The sequence below is a fragment of the Pan troglodytes genome, chromosome 12 (assembly GCF_028858775.2).
Source record: "Pan troglodytes isolate AG18354 chromosome 12, NHGRI_mPanTro3-v2.0_pri, whole genome shotgun sequence".
NCBI classification, from domain to species: Eukaryota; Metazoa; Chordata; class Mammalia; order Primates; family Hominidae; genus Pan; species Pan troglodytes.
The window spans coordinates 58,703,068-58,717,328 of NC_072410.2; the positions used below are offsets into that span (position 1 = coordinate 58,703,068).

Consider the following 14,261-nt stretch of genomic DNA (forward strand, 5'->3'; position numbering starts at 1 on the left):
AAGGTTTGCTATCACAGAAAAAAGAAGCTACTGCTTCTATCTTACTAAATTGGAAAATGATTTTTCTCATTGTTCATTCTATCAGTGCCCCCTTTCCCCTCTGTATTTATATAGCACGTGAATGTATAGTTTCTATCAAATAAATCATTAGAAAGGCAATGTTCAGGCCGGACATGGTGGCTCACGCCTGTAATCCCAGCACTTGGGGAGGCCGAGGCGGGCAGATCGTGAGGTCAGGAGATCAAGACCATCCTGGCTAACACGGTGAAACCCCGTCTCTACTAAAAATACAAAAAATTAGCCAGGCGTGGAGGCGGGCGCCTGTAGTCCCAGCTACATTGGGAGGCTGAGGCAGGAGAATGGTATGAACCTGGGAGGTGGAGCTTGCAGTGAGTCGAGATCGTGCCACTGCACTCTAGCCTGGGTGACAGAGCAAGACTCCATCTCAAAAAAAAAAAAAGAAAGGCAGTGTTCAGTGATTGAGTAGATATTGTTAACCTTACTACTGCCACCTATACAAATATGCACAGAATACACAGTAAACATAAACATAGCCCTTTTATAGGTGTTATGGCATTAGAAAATTTGCCATTCTCCCTCTAATTAGAACATATAACCTTGATGGACTATCACCTTTCATGTGATTGGTCGGTAACAGATATAATAAATATGCCAAATACAGTGTTAGTGACATGGTAGCTAAATATTTTCTTCCTGATTCCTTTTTTTGAAGGCAATGATGGAATCTTAACTCCTATCAATTTCTTAATTTTGTATTAATTTCTTAATTTTCTATCATCTGTGCTTTCTGGAAATGTACACTAATAATATATCTATACCTATTTATTTGTGATTTGGCTTTTAGCTCTCATTCTGACTGAAATGATTCAAGTGACAGCAAGTGAACATAGTAATTAATTTGAAATTTATCTAGCTTTAAATGAAATTGCTTGCCCAGTTTACACACTTCAAAAAAATTTTTGCAAACCTGATCATCAGCATTTACTTTCCTGTTTAGATTCAAGATTATGAATTGTTCTGTGGAAAAGTAAAAGTAAAAGTAAACATTGAGCTGGATCTCTGAAAGAACTAAGCACGACACTCAATGTGTATTTTCTTCCTATGGTATGTTATCAACAGATGGATAATGAGGAAGCAAACCAGACTGTCTTGTTCTAGTGTCTGGGAGACAACTGACGGCTATCATTTAGTCCAAGTGCCAAGTTGGAATCTTTTCTGGAACAAGGTGGGGTATAAACACAAATTTTTTTTAAAGGCCAAACCAGCCAGGCTTAAGGAAGTTTTTGAACTGTTGTTGACTTCCTGAGGGGGGTCAAAATATAAGAATTTGCTAAATCCAATTCTTAGCATAATCTATGAACTGATTCTAGACATAAAGAAAAATTATTTTCCTTTCTGGCCTTAGATAAAACTTGGTTAATCCTCTTGTTAATATTTTCACAGTATAAACACATCTTTTTTAATAAAAAATTTTTAAACTGACAAATAATAATTATATATATTTATAGGATCCAATGTGATGTTTTGATATATGTACACACTGTGTAATAACTAAACCAAGCTAATTAACATATCTTTCACCTCACCTACTTTTTTTTTTTTTTTTTAAGAGATGGTGTCTGGCTATGTTGTCCAGGCTGGACTCAAACTGCTAGTTTCAAGGCATCCTTCCACTTCAGCTGAGACTACAAGTGTGGGCCACTGTACCCAGCTTATTTTTTTTATGGTGAGAACATTTAAAATGTACTCTTGGCTGGGCGTGGTGGCTCATGCCTGTAATCCCAGCACTTTGGGAGGCTGAGGCAGGTGGATCACGAGGTCAAGAGTTTGGAGACCAGCCTGGCAAATATGGTGAAACCCCATCTCTACTAAAAATACAAAAATTAGCTGGGTGTGGTGGTGCGCGCCTGTAGTCCCAGCGGCTCGGGAGGCTGAGGCAGGAGAATTGCTTCAACCTGGGAGGCAGAGGTTGCAGTGAGCCAAGATCATGCCACTGCACTCCGGCCTGGGCGACAGAGCCAGACACAGTCTCAACAAAACAAAACAAATAAAGTACTCTTTTAGCTATTCTGGAATATTAAATACATTGTTATTAACTGTGGTCATCATGCTGTGCAATAGATCACTAAAATTTATTCCTCCTACCTGAAACTTTATACCCTTTGACTCACATTTCCCCTTTCCTCATCACCCTTTACCCCCCAGTCTTTGGTAACCACCATTCTACTCTGCTTCTATGTAAACTCATCTGGTTTTATAAGCGATCAGGGATTTAACACTCTTTTACAGTTAAATTTATTTCATATTGGGGAATGATTTTCTCACTTTGTTTCTTACATAATTTTAGAGGATTGAACTTAGAAAAATATAATGTAAGAGTTTTCTCTCAACTATTTTTGATGCTTCCTTACTTTTTGTCCTCTTTCCTCAACTTTAGCTCTTTGGTGGGGAAAATATTATTTCATAAAAGTTATGTTTGCAGTTTTCAAAGTGACTTCTTAGAAGTGAAACTTGGATCAACATTTTTTTCAACCCCCCCAACTATAAGAGTTACATTTTCACTTTTGATTTGTTAAAACATACTATGTCTTATAAATTCTTGAAATTTATTTTTAGGCAAGAATTTCAACATTGAATAAAATCTTCCCAAAATTAAGCCACAAGCACTCAAATGATTGAGGATCTTTTTCTTCCTAAAATATATGTGTGTGTGTGTGTGTGTGTGTGTCTGTATATTTATATACTAAGACCTTCCCTTTCTTGTGGACTGTGTTTTATTGGTTTAAAGTTGCAAGTCCTGTGAAACCAGGCTGAAGTCAGAATTAGAAGGTATTAATTATCATACACACTCCAAGTATCTCAGTCAAGTAACAGGAATAACTGATTACAGTGTCTGGGAGGAAGGCCTGGAACTTGGGGAAGACTTGGAGGGGAGGACTGGCTGGGGAAAAGGCCTCAATAGAGAGAACTGGGTTGTTGCGGAGGGGTGACCTTTAACCTTTGGAAGGGCATTTACTAGGGAACAGCTGAAAAGCATTTACTTCGAGGGGGTGGGGGAGAGGAGGAATCTCGTGGAAGTATTTGCTTTAATAGGTCCCGGGTGATTTAGGGATGTTTCGAGTCGGTTGGTCTTGGGGGTGGCGAGGGCTACGCTGGAGGGGTCGCGTCCCAGTCCCGGGGAAGGCGGCAGGAGGTTTTCTGGGTGTTCCTGAAAACTGGGAGTTGGGGGGAAGGGTGGTGGGGAAAGTGGAATTCAGCGTGGATTTGTCTGCGTGTAGGACTATTAGAGGAGGCGCAGGGGAGCCACGCGGTGTATTCCCCGCCCCGAGAGAACTCTGGCTGCGCCTGCGACGGGCACGCCGGCCTGCGCCAAGGCCGCTTTCCCCAGGCGGCGGGCGCTCCCCCCGGCCCGGGCCGCGGCCCTCCCGCCCCGGCGGAGCCGCGCGGTGGATTGTGGGCTGGGGGCTGCGGCGGCCTCCGGCGCTGTCTCCCCGCACCCGACCGGGCCGAGCCGGCTGGGCCGGCGGGGTGAGGGAAAGCAGTGGAGCCGGGAGCAGAAGCGCTAGAGGCAGTGGTCGTGGCGCGGCGGCGGCGGCTCCCCTGGAGGCCGGGGATGTGGGAGAGGCGGTGGCAGCAGCGGCGGAGGCGGCGCTGCGGACCCGGGGGAAACTGCTGGCTGACAGGACACCCGGGAGAGACGTGAGGGAGCCGCCGCTGCCACCTCTCACCCCTGAGTGAAGCTGGGCTCGAGAGGGCGGCCCTGTGCTCCCCGGGCCGACTGGCCAGCGGGCGCGGGGCGGGGGCGGGAAGCCGGGCTCGGGCCCGGCCGGGCGCCGGGCGGCGGCGGCCGTGGAGCAGCAGCCTCGGTGCGACGTGGAGGGCTGGAGGCGGCGGCGATGCACTAGGCCTCGCTCAGGGCGACTGCCCCGGGACCCGCAGGTAGGTGTGCCCCGCGGCCCCCCGCGCGTCGCAGCCCACTCTCACCCCGACCTACAGCGGAGAGAGGGACCGAGACCCCACCCCCTCGGCTCTCCTCTCCAGCCCCAAACGGACCGAGTTTCGGTCACAGCTGACCGGCGCTGAAGCTTCCATGCTCCTCTCCGCCACCTCCTTTTTTTTTTTTTTTTTTTTTTTTCCTTTTCACTCTACCTCCGGCATCGGGGCTGGCAGCTGTGTTCCCTGCCTCCTGTCAGCGACCGCAAACGCCGCTCTTGCCCCTCTCTTATCTTTCCGGGATCCCAGCTCTGGAACTTCCATCACCCCCTTAGACGCTGCCCCCAAACTTTCCTTTTCTTTTTCCAGCCAGGCCCTTAGTCCTATTGGATTCTACTGGAATCGTTTAAACATTTGTTTGTTTTTCTCTCCGGGGAAGGCTAACCCAAAGAGTTACTCAGTATTTTGCATTTTGGCAATGTAGCTTGAAATAATTTGTGCAATAATTTTCTTCAGTTCTGCCTCCTTCCATCTCTGCATAGACAGAAAGGGCAGGCCCTCTCTGCCGTCTCTGCTCTCCCGTCGTTGACTTGGGAACTTTGGCTTGCCCATTATAATTAGCCATTTGGTCTGTTCATGTGTTGAGTTCCAGATGGTATTTTTAGCATTTTGACTGACCGGCGTTTCAAAAAAAATTTTTTTTCTTCTAACCAGCTTTATTTTTTGGTCTTTATTGAGGCTCTTTCGAAGAATTAAATTGTTTGGACTGTTTTTGTTTTTAATTGGCTGTATTTCTGATTTGTCAAATCAAGGGCAGTCTTAATACTAAACGCCTTTAAGTAATACCGTGATAAATTACTTGTAGTATACCGAGAAATATTACTGCGATAACCTAAACTGCAGATTTTGATGTACATTCACTTTTATAAATCCGAAGGGGAGTTCTAATTGGAAAAAGCACCTTCAGAGCCTAAATGATTTCTAAGCAGTTAAATGATGGAACAGAGGGAATGATGGGATTTGTTTGACTGTATTTGTAGTGTAGTCAGAATCGGATTTCCTAGAAATGGATGTTGATGGTTCGTAGTGCTCATCATTGCTTATGATAGGTTACCAGTAGCTGTAATTGATAGTTGTTTGGGACGACAGTAGATGTTTGCGATTTTATTGTAATTTGGCTATTTTTAAATTATGTTCTGATAACTTAAGAATTATTACACTACCAATCTAAGAGGCAGTCTGAGGATCACTTTTTAAATAAATGAAAAATGTTTTAATGGGTTTTTAAAATAAAGAATGCATCACAACCAAATCGTAAAGACTGTTTTGTTGTTGATATTCGTATATTTTGTTCTTGTAGAAGTATTGTTACTACAGCATTTGGCTTTCTGAAGTGTTTTTGAAATTAGAATTTAATACTAAAAGTTTACTAGGAAAAGGTGATTACTTTTGCATATGCTTATATTTTCTGGAAAGTTAAAATTGATTTCTGGATAAGATAATTTTTTGTGTCAGAATTAAAGTCAATTCCTGTATGGCCCATGAAACGGCAAATTTTGCAGAATTTCTTCATCATACTCTTTTTTTGTTTTTTTTGTTTTTGAGACGGGGTCTTGCTCTGTTGCCCAGGCTGGAGTGCAGTGGCGCTATCTTGGCTCACCGCAACCTCCGCCTACCGGCTTCAAGTGATTCTTCTGCCTCAGTCTCCTGAGTAGCTGGGACTACAGGCGCGCCCACACCTGGCTGATTTTTGTATTTTTAGTTGAGACGGGGTTTCACCATATTAGCCAGGCTGGTCTTGAACTCCTGACCTTGTGATCCACCGGCCTTGGCCTCCCAGAAAGCTGGGATTAGAGGTGTGAGCCACCGCCCCGGCCCTGGCCCATCACACTCTTTTTTTTTTTTTTTAATCAACAAAAGTTAATTACAATTCCTTTTTCCTGCTCTTTGCTTTTTAAAAACTGCTTTATTGAGATAAAATTAACATACCATAAAATACACCCATTTAAGGTGTACCACTTGGCCGGGTTCCGTGGCTCACACCTGTAATCCCACCACTTTGGGAAGCCTAGTCAGGTAGATCACCTGAGATCCAGAGTTCAAGACCAGCCTAGCCAACATGGTGAAACCCCGTCTGTACTAAAAATATAAAAATTAGCCGGGCATGGGGGCGAGCGCCTGTCATCCCAGCTACTGGGGAGGCTGAGGCTGGAGAACCGCTTGATCCTGGGAGGTGGAGGTTGCAGTGAGCCGAGATAGCACCACTGCACTCCAGGCTGGGTGACAGAACGAGACTCCATCTCAAAAAAAAAAAAAAAATGTACAATTCAGTGGTTTTTAGATTAAATAATTGTGCAACCATCACCATAATCTAATTTTAGAACATTTTCATCATTCCCTCAAAAAACCTTTATCCATTAACAGTTACTCCCCATTCTCTTCACCCCACCCCCAGCTTTAGGCAACCACTAGTCTACTTTCTGTCTCAATATTGGCCTAATGTGGGCCTTTCATATAATGCTTCTTGGCTCATAGCTTCTTGAAAAGCTTTTCCTTTAAAATCAGTGTACATGTTAAAATTTTTTATTTGAGCTAGGGAATAAGCAACTGATCACCAATATTAAAAGTGATGTTGTAAATAACTGATACACTTTTTGGTTGTATTCAGCATAAAGTTGGAGAAGGCAGGAATGGCTTCAGTAACCTCAAGAGGTAGTTTAGTCAGCTCGGAATCAATAAGTAAAAGTGGGCATTTTTGTCATTGAATATTAGAATATCAGGGAAAAGATCTTAAAGGTCATCAGCTTACTTCCTGCTCACCTCGCTATTAGTTGGCAGCAACCAGATGAGAAAACATGGAGATTAGAAGCTTGAATCTCTAGGATGTGTGGCTCAAGAACCACAGCGTGGCCATGTAAAGCAAGAAATGGGACTTTGGAAGTTAGAATTGTTTAGATTCTTGTATATATGTATGTATTTGACATTTTGCTAGCAGAGCTGAGAAAGAACTGGACATTCCCCCAACTTTAGGGGAAAAGTGGGTGACTGTATTTAGCTACATTGATGAAACCCATGTTACAAAATCCTCTAAAAATGCTTTAACCTAAGGAAGGGTAGCAAATGTATTATTTAGGTATCTTCTTGTACTATTAATGTCTTATTTTTTTAAATCCAAATTTTAAAAAATTATAATTAACAGGGCCAGTTGGAGGTTTCCTTTTTCAAATATCCAGTGCCCTAACATCTAAAACAATGGCTCTGCGAGGACGGTTTTGACTCCAAGGGAAATTTGGCAGTGTCTAGAGACATTTTTGGTTGTCATAGCTGAAGGAAATGGTATTGGCCAAGGATGTTGCTAAATACCCTACAATGCACAGGACATACTTCTGCAAGAAATTATCCGATTCAAAATGTCAGTGGTACCATTGTAAACCTAGGGGCTGCACGATTTCTGGTAAGGACCTATTGTTTTTGATTCCTACCAGGTGGGAGAATAGTCTCAGTGGGCGATGTTTGGTGAATTAGATTAACACCTTAGATCCTCTAGCAACTAACTCTATTTCTTTGCAAGAGGAGGAATTGAGGGAAAAATAAAAGGAAATCTGTTTACGACATGACGCAGATACTCTTTCGTATGTTTAGGTTGTCTTCAAATCTGAAAAAAGAACCCCTTTTTTTTCTAAAAACAGACTTAATTTACTGCAAATTTGGACTACTATTGTTTTGAATTGTTATTTTTGCATATGTTTTTGAACTTGTAAATAGAATATAGTCATATCTTTTTTATCCAGAAGTGATTTTTTTTTCCCTGGCAGCTTCAACTACCAAGAAAGGAGAAGTAAGCTAAGTGTTTAACTTTATGGATAACACTTATGTTATATATGTATGTATGTATGTATGTATAACACTTATGTTATGTATGTATGTATGTATGTTGTGAATGTCCAGAAAAATTCCAAGCTTATAATGAATCTTTTTTTCCCCTATGAGCTCCACTTTACACTATTTAATGTTTTTAACAAGCTTAATTTGTTGATGAAAGAAGGTAATTGACAGTTGAGATCACTTTTGCTATTTATCATCCATACCTTATGGATAAGTTACTCAAGTTATTCTTTCTGAGCCTCAGTTTTCTCATCTATAAAATAGGGGTAGTGATAATCCATGTATTACAAGGCTATTGTAAGAATTATTAAATGAGGTAATATGTATTAAGATGCAGTGTCAACTATAATATACTGTAGAAGAGTTATTCGCTTCAGAAGAATCAAATTAGGAAGGAATATAGAGGTTGTCAAAGGCAGGAATATAGATAGTAAGGCGGAGAATAGTGATGGCTGACAGCCTCTCTAGGGAGGAGAGAAGCACTAAATACAAATATTGATAACAAACTAGTAAAATAACTAGTATATCACTATAATCTGAAACTCCTTAATATAGGGGCAAACTGACTTCCTTCTGTAGCACCTGAGAGTATCACCGTTATAGCACAGTAAAATAACTGATTATTGGTGAAATTAACTTATTAAGAAAAGATTACCTTGTTTTCAAATATGCTATTTGAGAAGACTTGAAAATATATATTTTACTTCAGAGTTAAAATTTTTGGAAGTGACTTATACAAAAAGTTTTAGTGTTTTTAAGAGTATGCTATCGTTATTTGGATTAATTCCCTTTTGGGGAATAATACTTTTGTCTTCATTTACTATGCCTGCCTTCCTGTGTATTTGAAGGGTTTTTCTATTATCTGAAGGTAATTATTCTTCAGATGTGGGAATTTAACTGAAGAAATAGGGGTTGTAAGCCTGCTCACCATTTGTAAAATCTCATTTCCTTCTAGATTTCTTTTAAAATTATTTTTCATCTTTCTATGCAAAAAAGTCACTTTGATTTTTCTGTATGTCCCGTAGTCCACAGTTATGCTGTAGCGTTTAGAGTTGAATTAATTAAAATGCATGAAATGAATGGGCGAAAATATAATTTCTTAGAATTTTATTATTATTATTATTTTTTGAGACAGAGTCTCACTCTGTCACCCAAGCTGGAGTGCAGTGGTGCAATCTCGGCTCACTGCAACCTTTGCATCCTGGGTTCAAGCAATTCTCCTGCCTCAGCCTCCTGAGTAGCTGGGATTACAGGTGCGTGTCACTACGCCCAGCAAATTTTTGTATTTTAAATGGAGACAGGGTTTCGCCATGTTGGTCAGACTGGTCTCGAACTCCTGACCTTGTGATCCACCTGCCTCAGCCTCCCAAAGTGTTGGGATTACAGGTGTGAGCCACCGCGCCTGGCTTGTTTCTTACAATTTTGTTAACTGGTCACCTTTCTTTCAGAATCATATAAAAATAAGGGTAGAGGTGGTCAAAGGCCCAGCTATTCAGTAAGATTTTTATGGGGTAATTTGAGGGTGGAATAGTTGCAGACAATATTCAGAATAAGTAACGTGGTATTGATTGGTATTATATATGATATATATATCTCTCTCTCTATATATGATATATATATCTCTCTCTATATATGATATATATCTCTATATATGATATATATCATATATAGATATATATTTATATATCTATATATGATATATATGAATATATAAATATATGATATATAGATATATATTGATATATAAATGCTGATATATATCATATATATGATATATATTGATATATTTATATATAAATGCTGATATATATCATATATATATCAGCATTTACCTAATAACATTATTTGATGTATACTCTATACTTAAATCTTCCCATTTGTCCCGAAAATCTTTATAGCTTTTTCCCCCCTCAAATGCAGGATTCATTCAAGGTTAATGCATTGCATTTGGCTGGTATGTCTCTTTAAGTCTCCCCCAATCTGGACTAGTCCTACCGCCTTCCTCTCTTCTTTAGGTTTATCCATTGAGAAGTAGAGACCATATGTCCTGGAGCATGTTCCACATTCTGAATTGGTCTGTTCCTCATGATTAGATTCTAGTCAGACATTTCTGGTGAGACCATCACACAGATGATGTGTATTTCTGCTGTATTACATCAGGAGGCACATGATTTCAGGCTATCACTATATTGGTATTGCAAGTTTGATCACTTGGTAAAGGTGAACTGACAGATCTCTCTACTGTTTAATAAATAATTTATAGAGGATACTTAATAGCCGTGTAAATATCCTATTCCCTGACAACCCTTTAACCAGTGATTTTGGTACCCATTAATGATCCTTGCTTGAATCAGTCATTATGTTGGAGGATTACAAATGGTAACTTTTCTTTTTGCATTTCTTCTACTTTTATTACCTTCTTTGACTTTTTCAGGGCATTGAGGTCAGGTTAGATAAATTCTGAATATAGGCCACTGAATGTAGAAATCAGGTCATTCCTAACCTTTTCTGGAGCCAAGTAAATGGTGAAGATGGAAGACAGCTAAGGAGGTAGACCAAAAAGAGAACAGAGGTTTGCCAATGAAGGGGAGATGAGAAGTAGTAGCTGGAGGAGGCAGGGAGGAGGGAAAGGGCCTTCATTTGGTGCTTGAACTTTTCTTTTCTTTTTTTTTTTTTTGATGGGCCGATGAAGAGATTAAAGATAGAATTGGAGAATAACTAATAGAAAAAGGTCCCAGATGAAGCAGGAAGAGGTAAGATCAAAAACAGCTGTTGGGGGATTAACTCTGGAAAAGAGTAGACACCTATACTCTATCTCAGAAAGTTAAGAGTTGTGTATAGATGAGAATTAGGTACATTTGGATATGAACGGAAAAAACTACATCTGGGGACTTTTTTTTTTTTTTTTTTTTAAACAGTTACTTTTTGAGCCTTGGGTTGTTGGAAGTAGGCTAGGGAACTTGAGGAGAGTGATGAAAGTGTTCCACATATTGTGGGGAATGGAGAAGAGAAGTGTTTCAAGATAAATAAGTGAAAGAATTGCTGAGCAGCATCAGAGGCTCATCTGAGATTGGAACTCATAAATTTGTAATCAGCATATTTTACTGTTTTTTCTGGCAGTGTTCTGCAAGCAGGAGAAAAGCAAAGACAGACTGTATTGAAGGTGGATGAGGGAGGAGAGATGCAAGGGAGATGAAGTAATGGGGATGTAGGCTAAGTAATGAAGTTAGTAAAGTAGAGCAGGGCTAAGATAGCCAACCAGTGGTGAGAGATGTAAGGGTAATGCCAAGGAGTGATTAATTAAAATACTAATTTATTGTTTGTTTGAGGTTATAGTAATCATAAACCCTGTATTTACTTTTCCCTTAAACTAACATTTAATATTTTTATTTGTAAACTATTTACTGACTTATTGCAGATGTTTCTTAGCTATTTTGCTTTATTTTTCCTAAAATGAAAATTCCTTGAAAGCATCATCTTTGTTACTTAATAAGTGTCTAATAGTTTATATATTTGAGACATATTTATTCTTCAGTACCTCTGAATGAGAGATTTTAAGATTATCTTGCTAATATTTTTGGCTGGGACTCCAAGAAGAGAATACCAGTATCTAATATGGTTCATTTTGACTGACAAAAATTTCACTAGTAATACAATCGTATCAGTGGCCCAAAGGAGTAAGAAAGCATCCAAGCTATTTTTTGTTGTTGTTGGAATTTTTACATGCTAGAGACAGATTTTATCTTAGTATAGTTTATTCATATTCCAGGCCTGTGACCCTTAATCAATTTTTTGTTTCTTTTGAGACGGAGTCTGGCTCTGTTGCTAAGCTGGAGTGCAATGGTGTAATCACGGCTCACTGCAACCTCCCCGTTCTGTGTTCAAGCGATTGCTCTGCCTCAGCCTCCCGAGTAGCTGGGACTACAGGCGTGCACCACCATGCCCGGCTAACTTTTTGTATTTTAGTAGAGACAGGGTTTCACCATGTTGGCCATGGTGGTCAGGATATCCTGTCCTTGTGACCTGCCTGCCTCAGCCTCCCAAAGTGCTGGGATTACAGGCATGAGCCACTGTGCCCGGCCTCCTCTTAATTTTAATGGCTGCTATAATGTTATAATTCTCTGAGTGCTGGGGGAAAAAAGACATTGCTTTTATTTGGAATAATATCTAGACTTAAAAAGTATATATTTTATGAGGATATTTATGATTTTTTCTTCCTGATAAAGATATCACATGAAATAGCATTTGTTTTATAAGCCATTTAAAAATATTTAAATTTAACATTACAAATTGTTATAATTTTTATCCTCCTAGTCAATATTATTTCTTATTGTTTCTTGTCACTAAATAAAAAGTAAATAAGCAACTTTAGGAAGCGCATGCATTCAGAGTTTTCTGCAAAGCACAGGGTCTCATAAATGCCATATGAGGATGTAAAGAAAAAGAAAATTAGATTACTACAACTTTGTTCTGATTTTCTGGGTTCCTTAAGCCTCTTCCATACTTCTTTAATGCTCAAGAGGACTATAGAAGTACTTATTTATATGACAGCCCCAATGTTAGTATTTCTTGAGATTATGTTTAAATTGTACCTTCAATATTGAGATTTTTGTGAGCAATAATATGTGATATGCATTTTAAAAAAATTTAAAGATTTTTAAAAATTATGATTAAACTAGATTTTGTCCAATGATAAATCTTAAATAGTGTAGAAGTATATTGCTATTTGTGTATAGGTAGTATGAAAAACTTACATTTGCCAGAAATTGGTTTTTAGATTTCAAAAATGTTGTGGAAAGTACTTCTTAGAACATGAGATATTTGATGTATTTTGTAGTCAAACAGCAAGAAACCAACTGAAGGATGAGATTAAATAGGAACAAGAAAAGGTGGTGGAGAAAGGAGGGGGCAGAGTTTTTACTATGGTAACATAAACTCCTGAGTTCTGTCAAACTGATCTTTGGTAGGACATTACAGTGTGGTTAAGTTTTTCTTGCATATTATCAGTACTTGTAAATTTGGAGAAATGAAATTTGAGATTTTTTTGTTTGCTTTTAAAAAAACAGCAGTCAATTGTGGACTTTTAAAAAAATTAGGTCCAAAATTGTATCAAAATTATGTCAAAAAAGCTCTGTCCAGCTCCAGTGTTAAAAAGAAATTCCACTTTATCCATGTTTTCTCAAATTATAAATAGCCTTTTTTTTAAAAAGTTCATTTATAAGTCAATTATATGGGGCCAGGCGCGGTGGCTCACGCCTGTAATGCCAGCACTTTGGGAGGCCGAGGTGGGCGGATCACCTGAGGTCAGGAGTTTGAGACCAGTCTGGCCAACATGGTGAAACTTCGTCTCTACTGAAAATACAAAAATTAGGCAAGCAAGGTGACAGGCGCTTGTAGTCCCATTTTCTTGGGAGGCTGAGGCAGGAGAATCAGTTGAATCCAGAAGCAGGAAGTTGCAGTGAGCCGAGATCACGCCACTGCACTCCAGCCTGAGTGACAGAGCGAGACTGTCTCAAAAAAAAAAAGGGTCAATTATATGGAATTCAGAAGTTGTTGTTGAAATGGCCTCTCTCCACTGCCTTGGTCAGAGTGCAGTGACGCCATCACAGCTCACTGCAGCCTCAACTTCTTGGGCTCAAACTTTCTTGAAAGTGCTAAAATGATGCGCTAAAGTAGCATATTTATCCCACGTTACAGGTGCACAATTACTCCTTTGGTAAGAAAAATGCAGTAAATTACACTGATGAAAATGTAGGCTGGGCATGGTGGCTCACGCCTGTAATCCCAGCACTTTGAGAGGCTGAGGCAGGTGGATCACCTGAGGTCAGGAGTTTGAGACCAGCCTGGGCAACATGGTGAAACCCCGTCTATACTAAAAATACAAAGATTAGCCGGGCGTGGTGCTTGGGTGCCTGTAGTCTTAGCTACTCAGGAGGCTGAGGCAGGAGAATCGCTTGAACCCGGGAGGCAGAGGTTGTTGTGAACTGAGATCTTGCCACTGTACTCCAGCCTAGGCGACAACAGCGAGACTCCATCTCAAAAAAAAGAAAAGAAAATGTATAGTATCTTTTTTCTTTTGGAATAGTCCTGGTCTTATAAAATTGTCACAATTAGATGTTAATTATTTCTATCATTCAATAGAAGATGGACATAAGTAATAGTTATGAGAGTAAATAATTATTGATTCAGTCATTGATCTGATAAGGAGACAAAGACAGAAAAGGAAAGCACTAGGAGCCTGAAATGGGTGGGAAGGAGTAGTGACATAATTTAAAATTTTTTTATTGGTGCAGAGACAGTGGCATGGAACTTAGAATCAGAAAATCTGAATTCAGATTCCCTCTTCACAGTTAACTCACTGAATGGTCTGAAATCAAGTTACTCTTGAACTTGTTTCTTCATTCATATAATGGAGATCGTTG

At 39.8% G+C, this 14,261-nt stretch overlaps 1 protein-coding gene across 7 annotated transcripts in view; it reads left to right on the forward strand.

Moving 5' to 3' along the window:
• Positions 1-3,469: 3,469 nt before the first annotated feature.
• The window catches only part of VPS54 (VPS54 subunit of GARP complex), a 127,187-nt gene continuing 116,395 nt past the window's right edge, over positions 3,470-14,261 (forward strand). For 3 of the 7 annotated variants that reach the window (XR_010149485.1, XR_010149486.1, XM_009442553.5), the window contains exon 1: positions 3,820-3,960. The gene's annotated coding sequence lies outside the window, so the exon portion shown is untranslated. Of the gene's footprint in view, positions 3,961-7,387; positions 7,409-14,261 lie in introns of those variants that run through there. The other 4 variants (XM_001165146.8, XM_515511.9, XM_063789780.1 and 1 more) reach the window with 3 other exon arrangements.